At 46.5% G+C, this 12061-nt stretch overlaps 1 protein-coding gene across 5 annotated transcripts in view; it reads left to right on the forward strand.

Moving 5' to 3' along the window:
- Positions 1 to 12061, forward strand: part of MYPN (myopalladin) — a 145879-nt gene that overhangs the window by 11529 nt on the left and 122289 nt on the right. The window contains exon 2 of one of the 5 annotated variants that reach the window (XM_090056711.1): positions 2127 to 2210. The exons of the other annotated variants lie outside the window; for them this stretch is intronic. The gene's annotated coding sequence lies outside the window, so the exon portion shown is untranslated. The remainder of the gene's footprint in view (positions 1 to 2126; positions 2211 to 12061) is intronic. 5 annotated transcript variants of the gene reach the window in all.

Raw genomic sequence — 12061 nt, forward strand, 5'->3', positions numbered from 1 at the left:
AGGCCAAAGGCCCTCAGAAGGGAGAGGACATCACAGCCAAAAGAGAGTAGGGATTAGTCAGCATGCACACTGCTATGAAGGTGGGAAAGGCCTAGGAGGAAAAGTAACCCAGAAACAATACATAGCCCAACAGGGACAAGATCAGGGCAGGTAGGCCTGCTTGGTCCTGGGTAAGACCGAAAATTGCACCCTGCCAGGGAAGGGTGGTCTGGTGGGGCTGTCTGGGGTGGGACAGTCCCCCAGAAATGCCAGGCTAGTTATCTCCCTGGTGAAACACAGGTAGGGGTACGTGATAACCCCATCCCCCACTATATGGTAGGTCATTCAGATCAGAGGGAAGGAGGGCCAGGCACACCTAGGCAGAGGCACCCGAGACCATGGGGGTGTAAATCTCCAGAGGATAGTGGGGGCCAGGCATGCCCAGTAAGGAGCCCCTGAGCCCGTGGGGGTGTAAGACTCTGGGAATAGTGGGGCCATGTGCACCTATAGAGAGGCACCTGAGCCTGTGGGGGTGCAATATCCCATGGCCCCAGCATAAGGGTCAGAGTGTGGGCCCCAGGGAGGGGTATGTATGTTGAGGCCCCAGTGAGAGAGTGGGCATGTGTTGAAGCCCCAAGGGGGCAGCTAGGCTCACGTAAGTCTTTGGATGCCTGAGGCTGCACGTGGGCCCAAGGCCGAGTGGATGAATAATTGACCTTAATCGGGGAATGAAATTGAGTGGCTCAGTGAGGGACTACTGGCAGGGTCAGCCCAGTGTTCAGTGAATTGGCTGGTCACCATTCCGATAAGGGTCAAGGGAGAGGCCTGAAAAGCTGCCCTAAGGCCAGTGAAGGAGTGTGAGTAGGAAAGCCAGATGACCTACATGTTCGCACAAGGGTGCAGGACAGGTTGGGTGTGGCTCAGTGAGGAGCAGCAGGTGAGAGGGAAGAGTTTAAGAGGCCCCGGTGAGAGTGGGGCAGTATGAATAAAGTCCAATTGGGCAGAATGAATGGACAAATGAATGAGGCCAAGCAAGGGGCTGAGTTTGGCCCAGCCACAAGTCAGAGTTGAGAGCAATTCAAAAGGAGACATCTGCGAGGCATGGGACATGATAAGGGAAGGTTGGAGTCGTGTACAAACCCCTAGGCATTGGGCTCTTAAATGGGCAGCCTCCAACTTATTGTAACACCATTTCACATTACAACAAAGGCGTGGCAGGAAAGACCGAGCAGACTACCCTAGACAGGCAGGTGGGCCGGTACTGTGACCGGGCCTGGGAGATTGCCCCCTGTCACAATAGTTAGTTATCTTGGTATATGATAATACATAACAGAAAACCCCAGACCATAAATTGGTAGACATATAGGGCATTTTTTACACATGCTCTCGGAGGTGCAGGAGAGTGCTTTATTTAGAGAGCACTTTTAATTAAAAATGCCCAAGCATCATGTGAGTCAGCATCCCCCACACTGAAAAATGGCAGTGGGGTATTTTGAACTAAAGCCCATCGAATGAGCTTTAGTTCAAAGTGCCCCACCACCATTTTTCAGCAGGGGGACGCTAATATGCATGATACCAGAGTCTGCTGGAGCACATTTACTTCCATGCTCCAGCAGACCCAGTTAACCAAGTCTGCTCTGATGCGTTGAATTTCTAGCACATCAGAGCCGGCTCCCTGCACATACATAGAAGCCCATAATGTAGTTATTTTTTCAATCAAGGACCAGATATTCCCTTTGTAGGGGACAATTTCTGCCATCTAATAATACCAGTTTTTCATCAGTTTTCCTGTATTATTATAATACCCTTATTTTCTTTGTGCAGTTCAAATTATTGTTAGCAAAGGGACTAAGGGGAAGACAAGAAAATGTGATCCTGAAGTCTTTACTCAGTCAGAATTTACTCTGAAACAGAGGCTGCAGTGCAGCACAAATGCTTAATGGTTTCTTAGAATTTCCAATTAAATTCTTCCAAGTACCATGATATCATACTTTGTCTCCTGTTCTTTCAGATCCTTCCCCATTTCCCCCATAATGTCCACCCCAGAAATAGATGGTTAATCCTCATAAACTCCTGAATTTTCTATGTTTATTTTGCTGCCAGGGAAGATGACCAGTTTTCTTTGCTTTCTGTAACATTCATCTTAGGCCCAAATCCTGCAAGGATTGTGAAGTGTGTACACCCCTGCAGCCAGGTGGAGACTGGATTAATCTAGGCCTTCTCTAAGGCAGGCAAGCAAAATATTTATATATTCTTAATTTGCTGTTGCATAATAAATGGCATATTGGATTAAATTGTAAGCATATAAGATGATGTTAATAGAAGTGACTGTGGGTATACTTATCAGTTACCAAGAACTCCTTTTCATCTTTAATTGTGTCTCTGTAGAATGGTCCAATACTACTTTCACTGAAACCAGTTACAGAAACCTGCTAAGCATCAGTGTAAAAAGGAAGGCCTTAATGCTACGTAGAATCCACATAACTTTTATTTCATAAACTTAGTGAGAGTGAGCTAAATGATGCATTAATTGCTCAGACAACAGTCATAATGAAACACAGAACAGCCTTTTACTGTTAAATAATAAAGTTAACATCAGATTTGCCTGTGATTATTTGTGTCATATATACAAATAAGCAACCTTTTTTTTTCATCCTTCTGATATGTCTGCACTTTCTAAAATTAGTATCTAAGTGAAATCACCCAATGCTTAGCATGTTGGTGTGAAGCACTGCATAGTGTTATGAATAGAAAATATCTAAACAGATATTATCTTCCTCGTGGCTTGCAAATAACTATTGAGACACCTTTATTGGCAACATCCAGAAAATGAACATTAAAATGTTCATTTAAAAAAACAAAGGCCCTGAGTTAAATCATTACAAACCTAGAATTAGAAAGAGACAAAAGACATGGTGCCTGTCATACCCATTTAGATTACTGGACCATCCCAGTGTAGGTATAGTGAAATTCACTGCTCCTAAATAAAGCCTATATAATAGGGGTGTGTGAAGCAGGCCCTATTCAATTCCAATTCAGATTCGGCCCGAATCAGGGGGAGTGATTTGATTAGTTGATTCAGATCACTGTCTCTGATTCTATTCAGCCAAATCCAAATCTGAAGATTCAATGCTGATTTCAGAGAATCAGCAATTCAGACATAGACACAGCTTTAAATGGTTTTTCTACATACCTTGAGGTACCAGCACAGCTTGTAAAAGCTGCAATGCTGTGGCACATAGAGTATTCCACAGGAGCGCAGGGCAGGCCCCCCACATGCTCAGCGACGAACCCGGAAGTGGATCGGAAGTACTTCTGATCCACTTCAGGGTTCACTGGGGAGCACACAGGGTGGCCCCCCCTGTACCCCCCGGCTCATTGATCGGCCATGGAAGGATCCCAGGGGCTCCCCCAAACCCAGGAGGCACCAGTCACTGAGCCAATTGGTGCAGGGGGAGCCCCCAATGCACTCTGTGGCTGACCCATTAGTGGACCGGAAGTGCTTCTGGTTCACTTCCAGGTCTGCTGCTGAGCACACGGGGAGCCCACGCATCTGTGGAACACTCCATGTGCCCCAGCATTGCAGTGTTCACAAGCTGCCTGCTACCTAGAGGTACATAGAAAAAACATTTAAAGCTGTGTCTATGTCTGAATTGCCAAATCTTTCTGAATTTCTCCAAATTAATTTGGCGAGAGTAAAGGGTCCTCTGATTCAGTTTGGATTTGGAGATTCGGCCACCGAATTGAGCCAAATCTCTGCCGAATTGAATCAGGGACCGAAGCTTCACACAGCCCTACTGTACAACTCATTGAAGCTTATACAGTACACTCAGCAAGATCTTGAGGGGATGAAATTCACCTTTAACGTGCAAACAGAATACAAAATTGCTCTGAAATTTATCCTTCAGCGCACAAAGTAATTGTCCACCAAATTACAAGTGTGTGTGCGTGTGTGTATATGTGTATATATGTGTGTGTGTATACATACAAACATATACATATACATACACACACACACACACACACATATACTTCAGCAAGGGGCTGAACAGATCAGTAATTCACACACACCCAAAATAGATGCATGACAGTTTGCCCAGTGGAATGCTCTGAGATTTACAAAATCCTTGAGTCACTAGGACCCAGAAGAGTTTATAGTTAGGCTATAAAGTTGGGAGTTCAAAAAATAAAAAATCTGATGTTTTATGCCTAACACTTTAGGTTATGAATTTTTTTTAAAAATCACAAAATAAAACTAAATGGCTAGTTGGAACTTGACACCAGCTGTAAGAGTTCTAGTGATTTTTGACATCTATTTAGATTATAGACAGAAATCTGCTCTTTCATAAAGTAACATTATAAATTTCTTTATAAAATGTGACATTTAGACTACTAACCAGGCAGGACAAGTTGCCTCCAGGACATAACAAAGGACATGGGTGACCGGTGCAACCTTAGTCAGTGACTGGGGGGGAGGGGGCGGATCCCCCTCAGCCAATCGCACTGACTGGGAAGAGGCCATGAAGCTCCCGGAAGTGGCCACAGCACTTCACCTAGTGCTCCCCCCTGCCCATTGCCTAAGTGGGGAGCATGGCCTGTCAGGAGGCACCAGCGCTGTCAGGGGATGCATATGCACCCCTGACACATTGCCACTGACAGAGGATATACATATGCTTACAGCCACCTTATCTCTTTTACTTAGACTGTGAGTTCTATCCTGTACCTGTTAGAAAACTTTACAGAAGCTCACTATGGGCATGTCTACATGAGACACTTTGCTGCATAGCAGACTAATTTGCTGCTCAGTAAAGCATCACCATCTACACATGTGTGGCAATTAAGCTGTGGTACACTAATTTACTGTGCTGCCGGATAGTCCTGTCAGATACAAGTACTATCTGGCAGTGCAGTAAATTACTGCACTTAAACACACATGTAAACAGTGACATAGGGATTAGTTTACTCTGGCTCAAATTGAGCTGAAATATATTCAGTCACATTCATTGCACATATAGACACACCCCATTAGTCATTTACATTTCCCCAAATAGTCTTTTGACAACATTTCTCCTTATTCAAAAATAAAAAGACAAATGTTACAAGCAATTCATCAAAAATTGCAGAGATGAAATACGGGTAAATTTAAGATCTTATATCTGACAGGTATCACAGCAGTATCAGTATTGGATACAGTGTCTGCACTTTCTTATGTAGCTGTGTTAACAGCAACTTCTCTCCGTAGTGTTAGGACCTCCGTAGAGGAGGCAGAGTAATGAGGCTCACTGGTGCTGTCACAAATACTCACTGGTACTAAGATAGTCTGTTGCAGTATGGTAGGCTTGGTGTCTTAAATAAAACATTATATAGAACTTTATTGTTTCGACTAGCCAATTGCCCATCAAGAATGGTGGGGGCAAAGGGGCTGGGATGGAGTGCTGCCACCTAATGCCCCATGCTGCCGCTGTTCTGCCTCTTGCAGGGAGCAGGGTAGGGGAGCTGCGCTGGCCTCAGCTCCCCCACTCCCTGTCTGGTCCTTGGCACCGCTTGCAGGGAGAGCTGCTGGCCTTGGCTCCCCAACCCTCTGTCTGGTACTCAGCATGGCTTCAGAATTATGGCAGTGCTCCCCCACACTTGGAGCACTCTGGCTGTTTCCTTCAGCCAATCAGAGTGTGAATAAAGCGTTATGGACAGACAGACTTAGGCTTTTATAATATTAAAATAATGTTAATGTTTAATGAACATGTAAATAAAACACTTGTATAGAACATCTTGTAGAAACTCTGCTCAGAACCTGGTTCATGTCTTTTTCATGACAAGTTTGGCGCAACACCTACCTGATAAAACAGAGATCCAGTCTGCAAGTTTCCATAAATTATCTCAGTAATCTCTTACTAAATCTTCCTCTTTCACTTAAAAACTGCAAACAGATGGGACTATTTGTGGCAGTAGCATAATTAAGGGTGAGCAGGAGGGGCATCCACCCTAGGCACCAAGTTAAGGGGTGCTAGATTCATCTCCCACTCCTGTAGGAGGCTGCTGCCGACCACCACTCTTGGAAAACACATGCCCTCCTCCTTGGCTCTTGGAACCTGGACACCTCACCCCCACTCTCGGGACTATATGTTCCCCCCCACCAGAATTTATGTCCCTTGCCCCTGCTCTCAGAACTCACACACCCTCCACTCCCAATCTCAGAACTATGCATCCCTCTGCTTTCCCACAGGGTTTGCCCCAGGTGCCAACTCCTCTGGTTACACCTCTGATCTATGGTCATTTGATGGTACTTATTTTTTTTCAGTGGCCCTCTACTGACTGAGCTTTAACAAAGGCAGACAAACCTGTAATTATGTCACAAAAAACATCACTTGTGTCTGTCATTTCATAAAACAACATCACAGATGTGAGAAGTAGACCATTCAGCGGATGTGGTAAAGAGCAATTTTAATAGTTTACTTTCTGCTTAAAGGAGCAAGATTGTAATATATTTTATGGTTGGGATAGCTGAAAGATTGCTTCACATTTTTATTATGGCTTAACAACATGATTTTTATCAATGGTGTGGCAAAAATGTATCTTTTAAACTTGATCAAGTCCATTTTTCCTAATTTGTTCCAGGACTATTCTCAGCCTTGCAGGTTGCTTTTTGAGGTTCTCAAGTTGTTCTTCATAATGGACTCCCATGACAAGTAATCCTAGACAACTAACATGAGTGCCAAGAATGCCCTCTAATACGTGATCCCTGGTTTGCTGCCAGACAGTGGGTGTGGATGCCTTTCCAAATGCTAGCCTTTTACATCTAAATACATTTTTGTTCATGTGCATATGCATCAATTATCTTGAACTAGGTTAACTGTGGAGAAATTCTTACCATGAGCCACTGGTGTCAGAGATGCAAGTCACATGCCAGCTGACCAGACCTGTGCACCATGACCCATGCTCATAGCCACAACTCCCCACCCCCTGCTGGTCTCTGTCACAGGGCATGAAAGCACCCTGCTCCTAGAAGGGCGGAAACTGCCTGGGGGAAAAACCCAAAGAGAGAGAGACAGAAGCCCAGGTGCAGGTTACCAGGGCAACAAGCCAGAGGGTAAATTAGCCTGCACCTGCACATGGTCAGCTTACCAGAAGGGGCAAGGCTCTGGGCCCATATAAACTCCAGGACTGGGCCCAAGGAGGGCAGCTCCCTACCACCAGCCTGCGGGGAAGGAGGTCTCCCAAAGCAAGCGAAGGGGAGAGGTCTGTCTGCAGGAGTGGCTTCCAATACTATTAAGGGACAGAGCATTCCCTGGTAGGGTTTGAATGAGGTTATAGCCAAGTGGCTTGAATTTATGTTACAGCCCAGGGGCTTGTATTTTGTTTATTGTTGTATAAGACTGGTGGTTTGGGTGAGGCTATTAGGGGAAAAAGGAGGTCTCATAGGGGACCCACAGCAGCGTGGGGACCCCAGCGCCAGAGAGGGCGCAGCATTTGGGGTACACAGACCCCCAGTGCCAGAGAGGGTGCAGCACTTTGAGGGGTGCAGAGTGAGACAGGGCCGTGGAGAGCCCAAGCACCAGTGACACACGGAGTGAGACAGAGCCACAGAGGTCCCAGGGAGGACAAGGGGGCCAAATTATAACAAGGCCCAGACCAAACAATGTCAGTACCATCAGTGAGGCTTGGGGCGTGGTAAAGGGATGGGTGGACACATGCATAGCCCATAAGGCTAGGGCGCCCTGAAACACCCATTGTGACATCTATCTTGGAGCAGGACCTGCCAGGGGTCCAGAAACCCACAGGGTCCAAAGAGTCAAGCAAGACTGTGTCTAAGAGAAAGGAAAGGCAGCCTCCCTATCAATCATTCAATCAAAGACATGGTGGGCGAGAATAGATGGTGCCCATTGGGCCAACTTGGCACGGTAAGGGGGCCTTGGGGAGATCATGGCCATCCTGCAGGACCCCATCCCATGACAGTCTCAGACTGTGCTGCATGTGACATGTGTTTCATCCTGGCCTTGGGAGAGGGTGCCACATGGAGCCTGGATTCTGGACTGCCCTGAACAGCAGCTATATGCAGCGTAGGTCTCAAACTGGGTGGGCTGGGTGTAATGTGGATGCCAGCCCAGCAGGAGTGCGCACCATGTGTGGTGCCCAACCCAGGACCTACACTGCACACAACACCTTTTCCAGCCGGTCTAGGACCTATGCCTATGCAGCTTTCCCCACCAACCAGTCCGGGATGTGTGCCGTGTTCAGTGTAGTCTTAGAAGGGGTAAGGAGGACACTGTGCACAGTGCAGTTCCTGGGCCAGGAGAAGTGGGTGCCATATGTAGTACAGACCCCAGAGCCAGTGCTGCATCCAATAGATCTAGCATTGAGGGGGGGAGGGGGCAGTGAGAAGGGAGCAGTGAGGTTTGTGGGTCCAATTTGACCTGTGGACTGGCTCTGTGCCACTCATCCAGCCATGAGTCCAGATGAGTTTGACATACCTACCATAAATTAAAGAAGCTAATAAACCCTGTATCCTAGGTAAAGGATTCTGAGCTGCATGCTTGACTGTGGGCATGTCTGTACAAGACAGAGCAGTAGCCTAACTGAGTTGTAGCCTAATAATACTAAGCAGTAGTGTGTCACAACACAGACAGTGCTCCAGTTACTGTGCACTTATTTAGTACTTGATTATACAAGTTCACAACATTGGAGAAGCCTGCAGATAGTTTATGCTTTGGCAGTCCAAGTAAACCCTTCAGCCATTCTCAGAGCAGTAATGAAACACAGCACTTGTTCACAACGTAGAACTTTAGTATTTGCTGTTTCTGGATATATGTTATTACCATTACTATAATCATGCTGAAGAAAGTGAGGATTTCAATTATATACCCTTTTACATGCAATTAAACCTCACAATCCTGCTGTGAAATTACAGAAACATTAGATCCTTCATTAAGCTCCACTTTAATTTTTATTCCTTCCACTTGTAAAGTAATATAAATAATACTATGTTTATCACCTTCTAAATAAAACTGTTGGAAAAATGCAACAGTACTCTCCATGGACTCCACATTGTCATCTTGAAACTTATGAATCTGAAATTCTCTGGTATTGTCTTTGTAAGGCAGATGTCAAACTTTTTGGCTGACTAATATATCATCTGCACGTGTCCCAATCTCTTGCAGTTTCTATGGATTTTGTCCTTGTACCAAAAACCATTAGCATTGTGAGACTCTTTGGGAACTTCTACACGTGCTTCAGGTATTGAGGGGAGGAGGCGGTGGTTTAATTAGAGCGGCTCTTGTATAAGCATCCCTGTGCTTAAAAATGGTAGTGGGGGTGTTTGAACTGAAGCTCATTTGATGAGCTTTAGTTCAAGCTCCCCCACCCCCATTTTTAAGTGCAGGGATGCTGATACATGGCTCACAGGAGGCTGCTGGAGTGCCACACTCCAGCAGACTTGATTAATTGAGTCTGCTCTGATCCACTGGAATTCCAGCGCATCAGAGCAGCCTCCATGTTCATGTATAGGTGCCCTCTGATATAATGAAAGCAGAAAACCTTTAAATGTTGTCTAATGCTGGGTTTTCCACTTGACCTTCAGGTCAAATGTTCAGCATAGATTTCAAGATATAGTTGCAACTTTCTGGAATGTTTCATAGTGGTCTCCACTAAAACTGAATTCTCTAAAGCAGTCTTTCTCCTTAACCATTCTTATAGTTTCATAGTTTCTAGGGTCGGAAGAGACCTGAGCAGATCATGTAGTCCGACCCCCTGCCATGACACGAAAGAGTACTGGGGTCAAACGACCCCAGCAAGATGTTCATCTACCCTCCTCTTAAACACCCCCAGGGTAGGAGCCTGCACCACTTCTCTTGGAAGCTGGTTCCAGACCCTAGCCGCCCTGACCGTGAAGTAGTGCCTCCTGATATCTAACCTAAACCTACCCTCTGCCAGCTTGTGACCTTTATTCCTGGTCACTCCCGGCGGTGCTTGGGGGAACAGTGACTCCCCCAATGCCTGCTGATCCCCCTGACTAGTTTATAACAGGCTACAAGATCCCCCCTCAGCCTTCTCTTTTGGAGGCTGAACAGGTTCAGGTCCTGTAGCCTCTCCTCATAGGGCCTGCCCTGCTGTCCCCTGATCATACGAGTGGCCCTCCTCTGGACCCTCTCCATGCTGTTGACATCCCTCTTGAAGTGTGGTGCCCAGAACTGGATGCAGTACTCCAACTGCGGCCTGACCAGTGCCGCATAGAGGGGGAGGATCACCTCTTTGGACCTGCTCGAGATGCATCTGTGGATGCATGCCAAGTTGCGGTTGGCCTTCCTGACTGCCTCTCCACACTGCTGGCCCATGTTCATCTTGGAGTCAATGATGACCCCCAGAACCCTTTCCGCCTCCGTGCTGACAAGAGGGGAGTTCCCTAACCTGTAGGTATGGTGCCGGTTGTTCCTCCCGAGGTGCATCATCTTGCACTTGTCTGTGTTGAAACCCATCCTATTCTCATCTGCCCACCCTTGTAACCTGTCTAGGTCTGATTGTAGCCTGTTGCATCCTTCCAGTGTGCCCACGTCCCCCCACATCTTAGTGTCATCAGCAAATTTGAACAGGGTGCTTTTTACCCCCTCATACAAATCGCTGATGAAGATGTTGAACAATGTGGGCGCAAGGACCGAGCCCTGCGGCAACCCACTGCCCACGTCCTTCCAGGTTGAGAAGGACCCATCCACTACCACCCTCTGGGTGCAGCCCTCCAGCCAGTTGGCGACCCATTTGACTGTGTGGCTGTCTACACCACAGCCCCCCAGTTTCTTAATGAGAACGGGGTGAGAGACAGTGTCGAAAGCCTTCCGGAAGTCCAGGAAGACTATATCCACTGCTACCCCTGCATCTAATGATCTGGTGATCTGATCATAAAAGGCCACCAGGTTGGTCTGACAGGACCTGCCACTGATGAACCCATGTTGGTTGCCCCTAAGCATGCAGTCCCCTGCTGGCCCCTCCTGGATGTGTGTCAGCATAATTTTCTCAAACAGCTTGCCTAGGATCGAGGTCAGACTAACCGGCCTATAGTTTCCTGGGTCCTCCTTCCTGCCTTTTTTGAAGATGGGGACCACGTTGGCCCTCTTCCAGTCCTCCGGTATCTCACCAGAGCACCATGAGTGCTCGTAAAGCCGTGCCAGGGGACTTGCAATGACCTCGGCCAGTTCCTTTAGAACTCTAGGGTGGAGATCATCCGGACCAGCTGATTTGAATACATCCAACCCCTTCAGAAGCTCCCTAACTAAATCCTCGCTAACCCGTGGCCCAGGTGTGCCTCCCCCGGGACCCGAGGGGGGCCCAGGAGGGAGGTGGCTGTTCTGGTCCCTACTTAGAAAGACGGAGGCAAAGAAATCGTTAAACATGTTAGCTTTGCCGTCTGTTGTGACGACCAAGTTTCCCATAGCATCCTACAAGGGCCCCACATTACCCGGGACCTTCTTTTTACCCCCTATGTATTTAAAAAAGGACTTCTTATTGTCCTTATCTGAGAAGCTAGTCCCAGTTCCATCTCTGCCTTGGCCTTCCTAACTACCCCCCTATATCCCCCTACATCCCCGAGCAACTACATTTTTAACTGCTTCCTTTTGCATACCTCAACAGAATCGGTCCTCATTTAAATTTTCTGCGAAGTGGGAAAATTGTGTTTATGACCTTAATCCAGTTGCACAGAAAGAATTTCATTTTCTTTTTGATTTGCTTTGAAAAGTCAAAGTGTTCAAAAGTTGCTGTTGGTTTTAGAGAATTATGATTTTTTAGAATTGCCACAACCTCAGAAAATGTTTTTTTCTGGTTGAAAGGGAGTTGTTAGGTTGCAAACAACATTATTATTTATCTTCTGTTCCTGTTTATTTATATAGCTGTCCAAGTCCATTTTCCACCAAAATCAAAGGGCATTTATACATGTGGTATAATGCAGGAGTTGGTCGGGGGAGATGCTTTAATTAGAGCAGCTCTGAGAGTCACTCGAATTAAAATGCCTATAGTGTCTCAGGTATCAGTGTCCCCATGCTTCAAAATGATGGCGGGAGTACTTTATCTAAAGCTTATCAAACAAGCTTAAAAGCAC

Source organism: Crocodylus siamensis, chromosome 7 (assembly GCF_052110815.1).
Source record: "Crocodylus siamensis isolate JL-2025a chromosome 7, ASM5211081v1, whole genome shotgun sequence".
Classification (NCBI taxonomy): Eukaryota; Metazoa; Chordata; order Crocodylia; family Crocodylidae; genus Crocodylus; species Crocodylus siamensis.